Raw genomic sequence first — 18894 nt, forward strand, 5'->3', positions numbered from 1 at the left:
CTGAACACAGAGGATCCTTCTAATGCCCAATATGATCTTTTATCAAGTCAGTCGCATATTCTAAAAACCAAAAAACACACAACCAGCATCTAGAATTTTGCGGCTCTCGAGGGAAAATAACGACTGGTTGAGTTTTGATTTCAAAATGTCGCCTTCTTTATACAGCAATTTAGTCGACACTGAATCAACAGCGCCAAAAATATGTTTTCGATTTGAATTTGATTATTTGTTCAGCTCTAGTCTAGTTTACATAGTTTTTAATTTTTAAAACAAAACAAAAAAGCAGGCAGACGCAGCATTCCACTGTAGTATCTCCAAAATGTCCAAGCATGCGCATCGCACAATTGAAAGCTCATATTGTACTCACAACGATCTCTTTGTTAAATTCAAATTTGGCTGACATTGTGGAAGATAGCAGCCCGCCTGTTTCCACTCCGATGTGCTTGGTGACCTCGTTGGTTTTGCAAGGCAGGGCCTTTGCTTTCGGGGGCAACGAGTGCCGAGAAGCCGGAGTCAGAGGTAAGACGTCCCCGCTGGAAAATCAAATCACATCCTTCTGCAGGTGTTTATAGAAAATATCGCAAACAATATCTCTTTAAAACAGGGAAAAACTAAAACACCAGCCCTGAAAAGTCAAAAAAGTATGTCGCCGCTGCCTTTATAATGAAGTGTCAATGCACTTGCCTTGAATCACAAAGCAGCAGTCCCACCTGGCAAAATGACCTCCGATGTCGCCCGCGCAATTTAGCACGCGTAAGATAAAACAGTGAATTAAAGATGAACGCGCATACATACTTCACTGAATTCAAGCAAATTGCTCCTCTGCGGAGTTCGACTCGGGGACTCTCAGAATGTGCATGTCGTTTAATATCCCTCCATTTGATAATGTATCAAATTAATTTCCCCCATTGAAATGAACTGAAATGAATCTGAGGGGAAACAAATTGCAACTAGATTATTGATTAAAATTCTTTGTTAAATCCATTAATTTGTTCCAGCTCCTGTAAAAATGACTTTTTTTTTGGTTAGATGATTCCGATACAGATAGACATGCAAAACTATGGCACCAAATTAAAAAAATGTATCAATTAATGCCATAAACTGTATTAGAGCCAAAAAACGGCCTCATAATAATATTTTTTTAAAAAAGAGGTCATAGGGTTTAAATAAAATTGCGCTCTTGGACCTTCAGCATAAATCCTGCCTTTGTATTTGAGTCCAGAGAGTCCATAAAGTCAAAATAATGTGCAGCGCCCAGTGACCAGGCCATTAAGCGCTCCGATTAGATTAGTTGCAACCGTAATGGAGTTGACAGAAGACTCGAGAGGGCTTTCCCATTTAACTGCGTCCGTGTTTAGTCTTGCGCCTATCAATAATAACAAACACTCAACGCTCACTTTATGAGGTTTACCTGTTTGGAATTCTACCCGGTTAAAAGATAATCATATTTATTGCAGGATGCATTTGGCGAATTGACTTTTTAACGGTATGACCATTTAGTAGGACATAAAAAAAACAACTTCTGACTGAGTGCACCTAATTAATCAATGCGGCACAAATGCCAAAGATTGTTAATGAGATTGGGCCATACCTGCATTTGCGAATAAGCACTGTAGCAATGCGGAGGCAGAAGCAAAGCGGCGGAATACAGAAATGCCCCCTTGGGAATTTTTGCAGTACAAACGCAATCAGGGAAAAGTGGTGTAGACGAAAGGAATATTTCACAAGCCGTCAGTTTGCAGATGCTGACGGATAAGCTTCGTATTAACGTACGGACACAAATCCAGATTGGTGACAATCGTCTGGATGAAAAAAAATAAATGATCAAATTAAACACGCAGATCACTCACTCACTCACACACACACACACACACACACACACACACACACACACACACACACACACACACACACACACACACACACACACACACACACACACACACACACACACACACACACACACACACACACATACACACACACACACACACACACACACACACACACATGCACACACATGCACACACATGCACACACATGCACACACACACTAAAAGTCAAGACCCGCCACGGTTTGACCTTTTGACGCAATTTCAACAAAATCAGCCTCATCCTCTGTAGATCACGCCAAGAAAATGTCAGCCGGCTCAACCTTTGATTAGCGACAAACAGCGCCGCAATTAGAGCCGATCGTCTGACTGGCAGCCATTATTATCCCGCTTAGGGGCAGGGAAAGGGAGCGAGGTGGTGGTGGTGGGGATAGTTTGTAATCTGCTGGATGGAAATGAAACCGTTAGGGTTAGAGTTAGGTGGCATCTTGGTGTTATGATTTTTTTTGTGTGTGTGCTGAGCTTCAGTCTGATAAGAAAAAAAAGAGAAAAAACTCTGTCCAGGATGATGCAGCACCGGCCACTTTTCTCCCGAGCTGCCGACTCATGCTGCTATTAATAACGCTATGATGTGGAAGTCATTGCTTTAGGGGCTTCACAAAAACCTTGACTGAGCACAAATTACATACGTAACTATGAAGTACAGAAAATAAATTAGAGTAGTTTTGGGACAGGAAAGTTGTGCTTGTTGCTCGACTTTAACTACTGTACAACGTCTTTTGTGGACATAGAGATGCAGGACCCTAATATATATGTATATGTGTTATGTCACAGATTTTAGCTTGTATCGCAAAAAAAAAAAAAAATTCAGATCTCACAGAACTCACTCAGATACTTACATTTTGTGAGAATGTGAAGACAGACGTCACCTATGAGTTGCTCATGCTCCGTTCATAGTCATTGAGTAGCAGGTATAAGTCCGCGCTTATTTTTGCATGTATGGCCATCACAAGTCAATGGTGCAGACTTAACTGCAAATGAGATGTCATGCGTGAGTTGTGAACTAAACAACAAAGCGAAGCGCCGTTTGTCTTCCTGCAGCCTTGAAAAAAGAAAAAGAAAAAAAAAAAAGGCCGGTCTATATCTAAGAAGCCATAATAATAGATATCACATCTTGTCTTGAGCCGGAGCCATCAACCCACAAGATGGATATTTTCAGTCTGCTGGGGGAGGGGGGGGCTTAGTGCGAAAGTACAACTTGTAATTGTGAATTTGTAAATGACACGTACTCATCTACAAAAAAATCAAGTATATTTACATATTTCTAAGATGATGCGAATGGACAGACAGATATGCGTTGGTGCAATTGAACACGCTTCACCATCTTCCTCAGATCTTTTCCATTATTAGCAAGGCCAGATTAAGAAGCATAAAATATACATGAAAGGTTTCCCCTGCTTTGAACCCATCACAGCGGGGAACACGGCACACACCATTAGCCAAGCTAAGTGGGCAGCTTTCCAGCACTCTGGGACCAAGTTAGGCACACGGGTGTACTGCAAAGGTCAACTTCAGTCCCCTTCCGGTTTATGGTGCCTCATCATCATCATCATCATGCTACTTGTACGTTTTGAAACCACACCGCCACCTCGGAGGAGGAAATTGTCTCCATCGTGGCTGATGAAATTTTGAGGACAAGTGATGAATTATTTAGGCAGGAAGGATTATGAAAGCGGCTTCTTGGCACGTTGCTGCGGGGGATGAATCGATACGAGAACCCCGTCCAGCCCTCGACACCAATACCAACAACAACACCACTGCTGCTGCCGCCACTTTTTGCCTCGGCGTTCATACAACAAATGACAGCTGATGAGTCGACGATTCTTCTTGTGAGAAAACGCCGCAAGCCAAACAACGCGAGCACAAAATGCTGGTTGTACTAATTCACTTTTTAGCACCTTGGATCCAAACCAGAGTGCTTGATAAAACTGATAAGACCACACAAAACAAAACCGTGTGTTTCATTCCAGGTAGCGTTCCAGTTACATAATCACGTCAATGAAGATGTGATTGGATGGAATCGAGTCACATAGTTTCTAGCCTCGGAGGCTGAATAAGTAAATGAACATCTCCCTTGATTGTCCCGCAGCGAGTCGGGTCCATTTATCTCCCCGTGACTCCCGCCTCCCTCCAAATCATTAAATCCTGTCGTTTTTTTCCCTCCCTCCCATCTGGGAATGTTGTTTTCTCTCCTCCCCTGCCTCCACAATAAGAAGCCGGTTTGCTTGAATTTCACAGCACCGATCGAAGGTGAACTGGATGACTTTCAATGACTGCAAACCTTCGTATTTCCATGATTTCCTCTATTCCATTTCCCTCCACAAAAACTCTGACCTCCACGTCCTTGCGTGAAGCTACGCCGCGTATCTTTCATCATGAGCCAGGCCCCGTCAGATCCTCAGATCAGAGCATTTTAATGGTCCCGAGATGATATCAGCAACATCGCGAGAGAGAAAGTCTCTAGCACTAACTCATCACGGAATGGACCAAATTTATTCGGAATAAAACCAAATTAAATTAATCAAAAATATCCCTTTTCTAGACAAATTTGCCCAAGATGGCTACCATTGTTTCCATTTTTCCCAACATATGCATCAAGCTCTCCTTCCAACTAATTATTCAAGAGGCAGAGAGATGAAATTGTGCGTGCTAAAAATAATAGCGCTATGAATAAGTGGCATCCACTTGGAGTGATTGAAAGACAGCCACACACACGGGCTAACTAGGATTAATTGGCACGTTCAGCTTCCAAACGAGGTGTCCTGCAATAACACAACAAGATCCAGCACACGCGTTTAGCCCCATCAGCATCATCCTTCAACCCTCATCACCACTCCTCCAGTCGTTGGAGAATCTGGTAGCATTGTTCATCTACCAGCAGAGTGCCAAAGTACACGTGTGCAGCAGTGGCACCATGTCTGTTTTATTATTCAGAGTCATGCGCCGATCCTCTCTCAGCCCACGGACACTTGCCAGAGAGACATACTCTCACTGCCAGCCCAGTTAAAATGGACGTCTATAGCCGTCAATGGCAGTGAATGAGTTAAATCGATGGTTTTCATTTATTGTTTGGCGCAGACGTTCAAAAACCTTAAAGGTCTGGGGAGAACCCTAGTTTAGTTTCATTACTCACTCCTGCCTTCTCCTCGTCCAATTGACGTCACGTCCATTAAAGCTTTGCCTCCGGGCCTTGTTATTGGAGACTCCGATGCACAAGATCCCCCCTCGCTCTTGACAGTCAATCTCTACCTGATGAACTGAACGCGGTTACCAGGGGCAAGTCAAAGTCAAAGTCAAAGTCAGCTTTATTGTCAATTTCTCCACAGGCCAAAGACACACAAAGAAACCGAAATTTCGTTCCCCCCTATCCCACGGTGACAAGACATGGCTCACAACAGACAAACAGTAAACAAGTATAACAAAAGCGTGCCGAATAAATAATGAATAAATAACACAACAATAAATAAATAAATAAATAATTAAGAGGAGCACAAAAAGAAAAAAACAAAAAAGAGCAAGTGCGCGTACAGCAGACATTCCCGAAAATAGCGCAACAGTGCCGCACGCTACGCAGAAGGGGGTAGCGAGTTCAGGGCCCTAACAGCCTGGAGGAAGAAGCTGTCGGCGAGTCTGGTGGTGCGGGAGCGCAGGCTCCTGTACCTCTTCCCAGAGGGCAGAAGGTCAAACAAAGAGTGAGCCGGGTGACTCACATCTCTGGCAATCGAGGTTGCCTTGCGGGTGAGATGGGAGGTGTAAATGTCCTTCAGGGAGGGAAGCGAAGCACCAATAATCTTACCAGCCGTATTCACTATGCGCTGCAGGGCCTTCAAGTTCTGTTCAGTGCAGTTACCACCCCAGACAGCGATGCAACTGGTGAGGACGCTCTCAATGGTGCCACGGTAGAATGTAGACAGGACTGCCTGAGGAGCACATGCACGCCTGAGCTTCCGCAGGAAGTACAGGCGGCGCTGAGCTTTCTTTGCCAGTGACGAGGTGTTCGCGGACCAGGAGAGGTCCTCACTGATGTGCACCCCCAGGAACTTGGTGCAGCTCACCCTCTCCACCACAGCACCGTCGATGATCAGCGGCAGGTGTGTTTTGTGACCCTTCCGGAAGTCAACAATGATTTCCTTGGTCTTACCGACGTTCAGCAGGAGGTTGTTGTCCCTGCACCACGTGGTCAGAAGGTCAACTTCTGACCTGTACCGAGTCTCGTCGCCCTTCGTGATGAGACCCACCAGAGTCGTGTCGTCAGCAAACTTCACTATGCGGTTGTCGCTGTAGGTCGCAGTGCAGTCATGCGTCAGCAGGGTGAAGAGCAATGGACTGAGCACGCAGCCCTGGGGGGCCCCTGTGCTCAGCGTGATGCTGGCGGAGATTTTGTCGCCAACACGCACCACCTGAGGCCTCTGACAGAGGAAGTCCAGTATCCAGTTGCAGAGGGAGGTACTGAGGCCCAGCTCGTCGAGTTTGGAGATGAGTCGCTGCGGCACAATGGTGTTGAAGGCAATGTGTCCGGCTTCCATATTGTTGTACGTTTGCTATCGTCTCTCTCAATGTTTTGATAGCAGACGTAGCATAAAATCATGTTTCTAGGATATTGAAAACGGAAAGATGTCATATGGGTTGTTGCCACAAATTAGCCCGAGCGTAAGAATCACCTGCGTGACCCAAATCCTTATTTTGAGTAAGACTCATAATATTGTCTCTTGAAACAATTTTCTCTTTCTTGTCAGCTGTCGTTTGTTTCCTGTCATCATCTTTGTATGTGGTGTCACGTGACCACGACCAGGCACAGGTGTTTTTGTTTGCACTTGATTTTGTTAAATATAAATCAATGTACTTCATTTAGAGTATAATTAATAGCCACGAGTTTATTGATCTATGAATATTCCATTGTTAGAGAAGGTTATAATGGGGTTGTAACAGGCTGTAAAAGACGGGGCAGGTTGATATTTGATCGCAGGAGCGAAGATTAAAGGAGGCGGAGTCATTTGTGGCCAATTTTTGTGTCAGGTTCAATTCACACACCGAATATCTGAAGAAGAGAAAAGTATCAGCAGACAAATACAAATGAGACAGAATATGGATTCAGTGCTTGCGAGGAGTGCAGTACAGATGTCTTACAGCAATCTCACTGCACTAAATATCTGTTGCACTCTCGCTCTTTTTATTTGGATTTGTCCTACCCACAGTGTGAGACGATAAGCCCCTAAGGAAGGGGAAGGAAAGGCATGGGCTTGTCTCGTAATCAAGAAATAAGAAGTAAGGCACAAGGTGTTATATACTGATAAGATAATATTAGCATAATGGTTTAAGTAATCAACAGTTGTCTTCAGCACAGACGGATGGAAAGAGGAACGTGATGTTCTCTAGGAGCCTTAGCAGGGTCATGATACGGTCAGTTGATGTATCTTCGGTCTATTTTGGGTGGATGCTCTGAGTTATCAGCAATATCTTGCTTGACACAGCCATCACCTCTCCCTTGACCCAGCCACGGACTTTCTCTTCTGTTGCACAAGATCAGAAACAGCAAGGCAAAACAGCAAGCATATATTGCAGTAATATTGTGATTATACTTTTATTAGAGAACGCATGATAACATATATATATATATATATATATATATATATATATATATATATATATATATATATATATATATACATTTTCCTAACATTTTGGTTGGATTTGGCGGAAGGGGGAATCAATTCATTTTCTTATTTTTCCTGATTGTCATATGATGATCAATAAATCAATTGGTCAAAACACCACTGGAACGTTTGTGCATTTGTTTATTTTGTGCACGCACACAAACAGATCAACTATCAACACACGTACACGATAGATGAGCCGAGGGACGGCGCTGGCTATCTGATGCCACACAGAGTAACCCTTGCAAGATAATTTAAGGAGATAAACTTTCTCCCATTTGAGCCGCTCAGACAATTTGTTCCCCCTTCAGCCATCTATCAACCCTTTTTTTAAAGCCATCTGTGATTTTAAAATGAAGTTTGATTAGGCGTCATCAGCGGAGGGTGCAGCTGGCGCGGCTAAACGCAGCCGCCAACTGGAGCCTCCGCCGTCACAGGATGAAAAATGAGCAAACGCACCCGGGGGGAAGGGGGGTGGATAAAAAGCCAAAGAAAAGGGAGAGGGAAGAAAAGAGGAAAGGATAAATGAAGCGCGTATGAACTCCACATTGTTTTGATAAATAACGGCAAGAGCGCAGCACGGCTTAGAAGTCCAATCCATCACCGGCTCGCCACTCTGCATTAATAATGAATGTGTTTTGCCCTGGGAGGAAAGATGAAAAAGGAGGAATCATCACACTTTTTTTTTCTGCTAACGTCGCTAACAACAACAAAAAATCCGTAGCCCTGTAATCCATCATTCGGTACCTCGTTTAACCTTATCAAAGGAAGCCTTGAGCGGGAAACAAATAAAAACAAGTGACTCACACATCGCCGGACAATGGCATCATCCCTATTGGTCAGTTTGGCATACGGAAAGTATTTTAACTATTGGAAAAAATTGAGCCAAAATTTGGCACCTTAGCAAGTTATGTAAGAATTTGACAAGATTTAAATTTAGCATCCAAAAACAGCAACAGCAGAAGCTAACAAGTCAGTGTGCCACGACATCCAAGACCCCGTCCAACGGCCCATCTGTCCACTCACGACTCACAGCTGGCTCCGACTGGCCGCTAATGTACAGCATCCTCGCCCATACGCACAATCGAGCGTACTTTGAGCTGGAGCAATTTACGCATCTTTGTATTGCCCTCCGTCATCTGCACTCCATCGCGTATGCAAATGAAGAATCTTTAATAGTAGCCGGCCTTTGCCTGATATTAAGTGAGTAGGGGGAAGCGCTGATGGGCTGTGCGCGGCAGCAGTAAACATGCGGCGGGCGGCATTAAGTCTTCCGACCTGGTGACCGCCGCTGCTAATTCACAGTTCCTGCTCTCACTATTAATAGAGAGGCGAGCATGGTAAAAGCCATCGAGAGCTATTAGTCAGTAGGAGGAAAAATAAAAATGATTCAGCGAAAAGGTCTTGAAGAGGATGCAGCTGGACAAGGTTCAAAGACGTGCTGGGTCGGTTCGACCCAGGGGGGGGGGGCACAGTCATCTCCGGCCTTGTCAGAGCTGAGCTTGAGAACAGGAAGTGACAGAGCCAAAATGTGAGTCTTACTTTGGATTTTGAAAAATTGTCATTTTTTTGTGTATTTATCAAAAACAGTGCAATTAATAGAGCCCGACTGATATCCATTTCACCTTGGCAGCTGCATCAAAAATACCCTTCCCGTGCAGGTGTTAAATAAAAACAACAAAACGGGAAGAAGACGACCGGAATTGATCTCTTAAACTGCTCAATAGCTTCCAGGCAGTTGCTCGTCGCGGGTCGCCGCTGCTTGTGCACGTGACCGTGCGGCTCTATTAACAATCCAGTCACAGTGCAGGCAGGAAATTGGGTTGGACATCTGCCTATTTTCTGTGGTCATCTACCGCCCAACAAAATAAACGCTCAGGGTAATTGTTCCGAGACAAAAAGTCTGGGAAGGGGAAAATAAATGCGCGATTGTTGCTATACTGTTCATAAATGTTTGTTGAAGCTTATTTTCCCATGAAAGATCCAGTAAACAACTCGACAGATGACATTACAAAAGGCAATCTGCAATTCATTAGTGATAAAGCAAGCTCAGGTGTTTACTACACGGGCGAGCTTTAGTTAGGGTCATTTTAAAACGGCAGAACAACGTGATCCAATATCAAATACGAGACATAAAGCTAATAAAACTCAGTTTTGATTGACAGCGTGCTGGTGTTAGTGATATAGCAATACGTTTATTAGTGCTGTGTGACGGCCATCTTGCAATTGAGTCATTTCATTGCTGTTGTTAACTCGTTCATTACCATTGACGGAAATAGATGTCGAACATCCATTTTAACTGGACAGGGAATGAGTTCATCTTAAGGTCAAATAAATTGTCATTTTACATCAAATGATGAAAATTGGCTTTGTGGTGCTACGGGAGAGCTGCCATTTTGCTTTGAAGCTAACCTGTTGCTAATCAACCCTCGGGGACTCAAATCGTGGGAGTCAATTAAAGCATAGTGATCTGGGACATGATTACTGGTTTCATTTTATCCAAAAATAAGTGCATTGCATTCTTCATGCCTCTTTTGCACAGCTTCTGGCCTTGAAACCTAGCCAAATATTTCTCTCATTTGAACTTCCTTGGCGGAGCTGCAGCGGTGTTTGACGATAACGGCCAACCGTAAAGAATTCAAATGTACCGGGTAAGAGCTTTAAGGGTTGAAATGTGATCCAAAGATACGGAGAGCCGTGGTACCTCTGAGGTTCGGATTTTGATCATCTGTCAAAGCGCTAACCCGCTATCCGAGGGGGTAAATGAAATAATATTGCCCTGCACAATCTACTGTCATGGACATATTGCTGACCCAGAGCAAATGTCAGAAGCTCAAGGCACAGAATCGAGAAAAATATTATAAATAAATAAATAAATAAATAAATAAATAAATAAATAAATAAATAAATAAAGAAAGAAAGAAAGAAAGAAAGAAAGAAAGAAAGAAAGAAAGAAAATAAATAAACACAAACACACACACACACACGCGCGCGTAAATAAATAAATAAATAAATAAATAAATAAATAAAAGGTTGTCTATGGATCAACTTTTGCAAAATAACAAGCCAGGCTTCTCCACGTAGGAGCCAAAGTGGGTCAAGCCGAGCAGTAAGGGAAGCTGCCGATGTCACTTCACATCAAATATTCTTCTAGCCTCCGACGCGAGCAACAGCCATTCGTCTCAGACGTGCATGTGGGACATTGCCCGAGATAGAGAGGTCGTAGCTGAGGTGCTTGATGAAATCAATTTCGTCCATGACAAACATATCAAAGCACACCAAGAACCTTAAACCTCATCACTGCAAGGCAGACATGCCAACCACTGTGCTGCCCAATGTAATGAACAACCAGTTGCAGACTGCCCGAGGTAAAAAACAGTCATGTTGGAAAAACCAATATTTGCGCAGATGAAACGCACAGAAATACAAACACAAGCGGTACACAACACGGAAGCATAGCAGCAGGGGAGTGGAGATGCCGAAGAGGCCTTCCAAAGGAGTGTCTCCCTCCAGTAAATGGACGCCTTCAAAGAGCCGCCAATTATTGTCAGACAGATTCAAGCAGATTGTGACGGTGAGTGCGGCGCTTCCGTCATGTATGCCAAGGAAGACATCAAGGATCATCATATCATATCGCAAACGGGCTTAGATCCAGTCAATGTTGATGTTATCCTCTAATCCTTGAAGATCAATAAATGTCTGTCTGCTGAAGAGACAATCTTTTCAAATCAGTTTTCTATAGTCCTGAAGTTATGAAATGCTGCCAGTGAGAAGAACCTGATGACAGGAAAAAGCGCAACATGACAGATGAGTCAAAATGACAAACCATTTACCTTGAACTTTTTTACTTACACATTCCGCCAAATTCAATTTGGCGCCCTGGGTGGGACCGCCCCCTCACCGTTTGGAACGCGGCGATAACGCGTCGATGATTTATTAAAGAGCCATGCGTGTTAGTTACACAAGCTTCATGCCTCGTTTAACGAGGACGAGATGCCTTGGAGAGAACACCTCCCAGCGTCCATTTAAACGACCAATCGTGAAGCTTTGTCCGTTAAGCTGGCTGGAGACATACTCAAGACATACAAACCACTCTGAAGCACTTTAGACTGGAGCTTGCAATGACTAAATAATGCATGACCAGATGAGCACACGCATGACGTGTTGCAGGCTTCTATCAGGATGAATCCTGCCGGACAACAATACTGCTGATTCACCAATACGTGCACATCAACAAAATGCAGTCACTCACTTATTTATACAAAAGAGACTGAATTAAACTTACTAATAAACTGGAAGAGACATTTTTGGGGTTGCTATTTTCATGACCGGCATAAATCCGGTGAGGGGTATCTCTTCTGTGAGAGGGAACCTGCGCTGATGTGGGAATTGTCACAGCCAACTTTAGTCACAACCAACTAAAGCTTGTGGTATAGGATTGATTTACAGGGACTTTGAAGAATTTAAAAATCTGTGTGTGTTGTAGTTTAAGGAAGCACACATGAAATATAAAGTGGAAACTCTGATTAGCATATGCCCTGTAAGCTCGATCTCCCCAAAGAGGCCGCTTTCGATCCTCCAGTGTGCAATTACATCTGAATATGAAGCAGGAAAGAGTAAGAGCAGTCCAACCCTGAAACCGGTTATTGTGCTGCTCGCGCTGAATTCCAGATGTCCACATAACTTATTCAAAAGTCGTACAGCATGGGATCCTACCAAGCCAACCCTGTAACCACCCATTGAACCGGCTCCAGCTGAAACCGAAAACCAGCTGTTGAAACAACCACCAGGGCCAAGTGCTGTAGTTGAAAACAAAAGCTGCCAAAAAAAAAGGCCTGATGTCATCAAGAGATGTGCCGGAAAGATGACAAGCACAGTTGGGAGTGGGATGGAGACAAAACCAGGCGGCAAAAAGTGCTGAAGACTCCCCTTGTTGGTAAAGGCGAGTTTGGGCGAGCCAGCTGGAATGTGAAATGCAGCCTGGGATGAAAAGAAAGTGTTGCACAAATTCAATTGGACTTGTTGAGAGAAGATGGAAATTACCATGATGGCAAGTCACAGCCATTTCCATCTCCCAGCAGCAGACTGCTTTGGGCTGCTAATTATCTTTTTGGAAGCCCTGCTTGCCTCCACTTCATTACTTTTGGCCAATAAATCAGATTAAATATCAATCATTTGACGTGAAGTAAGTCACAAGGACTCCATTATAAAAAAGTATCAGTGGAGAAGCCCCGCCCCTAGCATGCTAGCTAACATGCTAACAACAATATATCATAAAGTAGCCATGTCCAAAGTCCAGCCCGCGGGCCAAATCCGGCCCCGGTCAGATTTCATACGGCCCGCAGCTTCGGTCTTGTAATTTATTATTTATGGGCCGCCTGCACTGTCAAACTGAATTAAAAAAAATCATGAAATTTGTAACTGTAATTTCTCCTATTACCAAAAGGTGAACCTGCGCCGATGTGGGAATTGTCACAGCCACCCCTCTACGCTCATTTCTGCCATGGCGACTGCAACGAAAACGAGGAAAGTTGACATTGAGGGCCGTCGCTTTCAAGAGAAATGGGAATTACAATACTTCACTGAGAATCAAGGCAATTGTGTTTGTCTAATTTGTAAAGAGACGGTTGCCTTGCTTAAGGATTTCAACCTAAAGAGACACTATCAAACTAAACATGCTAACACACACGACAAGCTAACAGGGAGTGACTGTGCTGATAAAGTGAAGCAGCGCCAAGCTGAACTGGCATCACAACAACGATTCTCCACGTGGGGCTGTGAGTCAAAAGTAAATATTACTAAAGCAAGCTACAAAGTGGCCATGTTAATGCTGTTGATGGTATGAACCTGTAGACGTGACACAAACTATTACTTTCTGAAAAATATTGTAAATGACAAGAGGAAAATTCACTTGTTTTAAGTTTTAATAATACCAGACAACTTTGCTTTACTTATAACTCCCGTTTAAAATGTTCATTAGGCAAAAATGATTTTAAACTCATGTAAATTTAAGGTATTTCATACAGTTTGTTCAATGTTATCTGACTCTTCAGATATGAATGAAAGGCAGAAATTGTGTTTTTAGAGTTGTTCACATCTGCCCGAGTGGCTTATATTTGGTTATTTTGTCATTTGAAAAATAAAGACGATTGGGACAATGAAATTTGTATTATAACAGTGTGTATTTGCATGAAATTTTTGTAGTTAAAAAATGTCCGAAAAAACTATTGGCCCCCGGGCCCCTTCACTTTATCAAATCTGGCCCTCCTTGCAAAAAGTTTGGACACCCCTATCATGAAGCAAAAAAGTAATTTTCACTATATATATTTCGAGATATTTTTATAAATTTATGATAATAAAAGTGAAAAACAAAAGGCCACTTCATCCCTCTCCTCACTTACGGTTGTTTTCACGGTCAGGTTTCCACGCACGGCATGCATTAATTTGTAGCCTGACCTGCGCCTCACCGCGCTCGCCCCACAAACGTCTTTCTCAGCACTCCTCAAGTGAGTCTAATGGAGCGCGTCTCATGTCGACTCCATTTGCTTGAACAATGCACCTGTGTTGACGCGGCAACGGCTACGCTCATCCGCTACCAGATAAGACGCCATCTTGTAACGAGCAGCTGCAAGATTAATGATGGCTGACTTTGAAACTCATTAAGTGCGTGGGCCAATTAGCAAAAGGCCGTCGGGGTGGTCGACAAAAATTCACAAGAGACTAGCAACGCATATATGACGGTAATCCCCGCAGATTTGTTGGTCACTATTCGGAAATTCACTTTTTATTTTTTTTACTTAGTATTTCACAGTGAGCCAGGGAGATACAATAAAGATAACATCTTTGTTAAAAACACCCCCGGTTCAATATCGAGCAGAAAATCCTTGGTTTTATCGAGGCGTGCTGCCCACGCCGCCGTGTACTCCGCAAACACCCGAGTCGCAAAGGTCAAGCCGTTTTTATTAAAACGCTCTCCTCTGACCGCCATAAACCGGAATCCGTCTGATGTCACTCCAGCAACCGCTCTCACACTTTTGCAGTCATCGTTAGTGACGAGCATCAGGTTATGGAATTTTGTGTATAGCACTTTAACAGAAATGTAGACAAGTAAATCTTGTTTGATTTAATAGTATCGCTCAATGGTATAAATATAGCCGTCTATCCATTTAAGCTCTAATGGACACCGTGTTAAAATGAGTTTGGGGAATTGCGCCTGGAAATGGGATTAGCTTAGTGTACCTCTGCGGACACCAAGCAGATGATCTACTGATGCTTTATATTCTTGCACTTCCGCCGTCAGATCTTGACGATCTCACAACTTTCTGCACATCTGTGATTTATCCGTCGATGTGGAGTCTGACAACAAGGCTGAGCCCGAGGAGAAAAGGCCGGTTGCTTATGAAAAGAATTTGTATCCTGTTTGACCTTTTTGACCCCACCTCCCACGCACGGCACACACACACCTGATGGTCCACTGGGTTCATATGAGGCGAGGCTGCTCAAGGACGCCAATGAGGAAGAGGCGGGTAATTAACGAGCAGGAAAGTGATAGCGTATTTAACCGAACGATCATAGCCAATGCATTTTTTTTTCAGACAAATGTCAGGACACAAAGGTGAAAGTGAAACCCAAACCTCATGTCAAGAAGACACATTTTTCTCACTTATAGGTCAGAGAGGAACGCCACCCACGTGAGTGGATGCTTGATTGCGACGTTAACGACCTCTCTGCTCGCTTTATTGTTGTAGGAGCACTTTCAAGTTTGGGAATAATGACGGCATACAAATAGATAGAGGAAAAAAAGAAAGGGAGTAAATGATACAAGGGCTGTTTTAAATTTCAAACCAGAAGAAGGAGACACCCAACAGAGAAAATAAACATCAGAAAGGAAGAAAGTGAGAGTGTTTCTTTAATAAAACACATTTTGTAAAGTAAATTTTTTTGGCATTTATTTCCTTTATTGGAATGCCCCTTATTAGTTTGTGGGAGGCAGAGCAGCGCTATAAATACTCTCTGTGGGGGAAGGGAGATATCCACATGGAAGTAATTGAGTGAAAAGAGGCCTCGCAGGGATGAAAGAGGGAGGCTGCAATTGGGGAAGAGGTAGGGGAGCCAGTCAGATCGTGGTCCTGAGGTGAAGCGGGTGGAGGCAGGCGCCACTGCAGATGTTTGCAGAGGCCAGCTTGCCATGACTCTGAGACTTTTTTTTTGTATGGCTCTTCCATGTCCATGCGGGATAGAACTAGCAGAAAATTGCTTTATGTGATACTTATAGAGGGGAAAAGAAGGAGAAAAAAATACAACAGGCAGTTGAGAAATGAGCTGGCTATGCGTCTTCACTTTTCGCACTGTCGGGCTGCAGCATGCCTTAATTGCCACTGAAAAGGGAGACAAATCCATCATATCGCTAATGATCTTGACAAAGTGAAAAGGGACAGTATAATCCAGAGATTGGTCAAATCAGTGGGGTTCACACCACTGGTGGAGCTAGGATTTTTTCCTTGGGGGGCTGTGGGCTGGGGGTGGGGCAAGAATATCAAAATATGAAAACAAAACGAATTACAAACCCAAAATATTTTTCAGAAAATGCTGATGAATCCTCATTACATGTTTCTTACAGAGGGCTTGTGTGAATATTGAAAAGAATTCCCCGTAAAATCAGAAAAAACCCAAAAGTCGTCCACAAATACCGATTTTTATTATGTTAAGCAAAATCTTTAAATGTCAAAGACTCCCCCGCCTCTCACCCAAGGTAATCTGTGCTAGGTTGGCAACCCTGCTAAGGAGAAAATGTAGGAATGTAATTAAAAAAAATTCAAAATACCATACAGTGTGTGCCAAGCGTCAGAAAGAACGTGTTAGAACAAAACCGCCCTCGGACACCCTTGGTGTTTGCTCACTTAAAACAATCTCATAAAAATGGTAATGTTCTTCCTTCAAATAGCCATCATTAAAAAAAATTGAAAAAAAAATCAATTTTCAGTATGTTTAAATGTCGCCTTGGGAAAAACTCTGACTGACTAACGTCTTGTTAGCTTCCAGTCAACCGGGTCAACGGGGGCCCGGTTGACACGGCTTTGGAGAGGGCGCTTCGCCATAAGGTCATAAGCAGCTCCGAGAGAGCTTGTTAACATTCCAGTGCCAGGGACCCGCCGCGGCTCCCTAATAAGGGCCGTCTTTGTGCGCGGGGCCAGGCAGAACAGCAGGCCGACGGACCGGTCAAGTGACAGGGATAGTGCGGCTGCTCGCGACACTCAAGGAACAAACATGGCACTGTGTGGCGGACAAAGGCACGGCCGCCGCGCATTGACGACTTGGTCGTCTCGGCCCTGTTGCTACCTCTGAAAGCAGAAATTCCTCCATCTCCCACAATAGCCGTTTTTTTTTGTTTTTTTTTACAAGCAGAATAAAAGGGGACTCCTATCAGTATTGTTCATCCATGGCAGCGGCGCTCTTGTCTGATTTGATCCTATCCAAGGTGTCGCTTTGTCCTTGCCTCCTCCATCGTGTCCGCTTGCCAATCGCAAACATCAATCTCTACAATACAAACGAGAAACTCCCACATAATTTCCTCTTTCATAAGACAGGGACATAAAAAGGCGAGTTCCCCCTCGGTGTTACGGATTCGACAGCTCGTTGCCAAACGATTGAGTTGCCGGAGGGGCATCTGACAACAAGGCGAGGACTGAGAGCAGATAGCATCTCAGGACTGCCGCAAAGAGAATGACAACCGCTACGAGGCCACGGGTATCATCTTGGCTGGAGTCAAAGGAGAAGCCCAGAAAAAAAACAGACTGGAACCAAACCAACCTTTACCCTACAATAATACTAACTAACACGGATTATGCCGAACCCAAAACATAAAAATAACTAAATAAATAAAGAATAATTGAAATAATAAATAAATATATAAAAGAATAAATAAATAAAATATTTAAAAGAATAAATAAATAAATAAACAAATAAAAGAAGAAATAAATAAATGAATGAATGAATGAATGAATGAATGAATGAATGAATGAATGAATGAATGAATGAATGAATGAATGAATAATCCTAGCTCAGTCATCACAGTTGAAAAATATGATCCAAGTGGGAAATACTATATTTAGTTTTAAAAAAAGTAATGTAGATAAAATAGATAGCACTCCCACAATGCTGCCTGGCTGACAATAACACATCCAACCACCGTTCACAGGATTCGCACAAAGACAGACACGCTCACACAAAGGTGGCGGGCTGTGTTGCCATGGCTCCCTCTGAGCTACAGCTGACAAGTGTTCATCTGTTACCGCGGCAACAAACTAACACGGAAAGTCGATCCAGGCAGAAGATCGACGAGAGGTCGTATGGAAGCCTCCTGGGGTCATATACGCCTGTATGGTGACACACACTACTTTTTTGATTATTTAATTATCACCTTTAAATCTGACGTAGTGTTTTGCGTCAAGTGATCATCTGATAGATTTCTGTCATCAAGTCAAAATGATTATAATGAAAAAAAAACACCACTGAACACTCATGGTCTATCATATGCTTTGGATTTCCTTCTTCCTGCTTTTCCACTGCCTTCTGTTTCTCATTTGTATGCGCTAACCTGAAGCAGATCCGTGTGATGTGTCTGAAATAATATTCATGCTCGCAGCCACAATCTGCAAGAGGATTGAGAGGTTTGTTTGAAGTGCATGAAACCCAAAGTATTCCGTGCTGCAGAATTCGCTTTAAAAGGCTGACTACCTGCATACGTTCAACTGACGGTTAGCCACGAGGACTTCATCGAGACTAAATAGATTAAATATTAATGCTTCTTTTTTTTTTACACCCATGATAGCAAAGAGTAAAATTGAGATGACGACCATAAAACAGGAAATTCAACATATTGCCACCTAGCATAATAACAAGTGAGGATCTTTCCTGGCTGCATGTAGCTTTTCTGTGTTTTTATTATTTATCTTTAAGCCAATTGGAAAGGAGCCAAAATTTGACTGCTAGCTTAGCATCTTGCTTGCTGCCAACGGGCTGGATGCTATATGACGACGGTTAATTGTGATCATAAACTGGAGTCTTTTACAGTGCATGTATAATGGTTTGATGTTTTACATTAAATTTGTGGTTGATGTAATAATATAACTATTGTATCTATTACAAAGAAGAGAATACAAAACGTAGTACCGTGTTTTCCGCACTATAAGGCGCCCCTAAAAACCTCCAATTTTCTCAAAAGCCAACAGTGCGCCTTATAATCTGGTGTGCCTTATATATGGACCAATATGGATTCGTGGATGAGGACTAATTTATTAAAGTAAGCTTTACGTGTTTATTTTGTGTTGTGTGATATTAACGTTTGA

Source organism: Syngnathus floridae, chromosome 20 (genome assembly GCF_059516105.1).
Source record: "Syngnathus floridae isolate MCC-2025c chromosome 20, RoL_Sflo_1.0, whole genome shotgun sequence".
Classification (NCBI taxonomy): Eukaryota; Metazoa; Chordata; class Actinopteri; order Syngnathiformes; family Syngnathidae; genus Syngnathus; species Syngnathus floridae.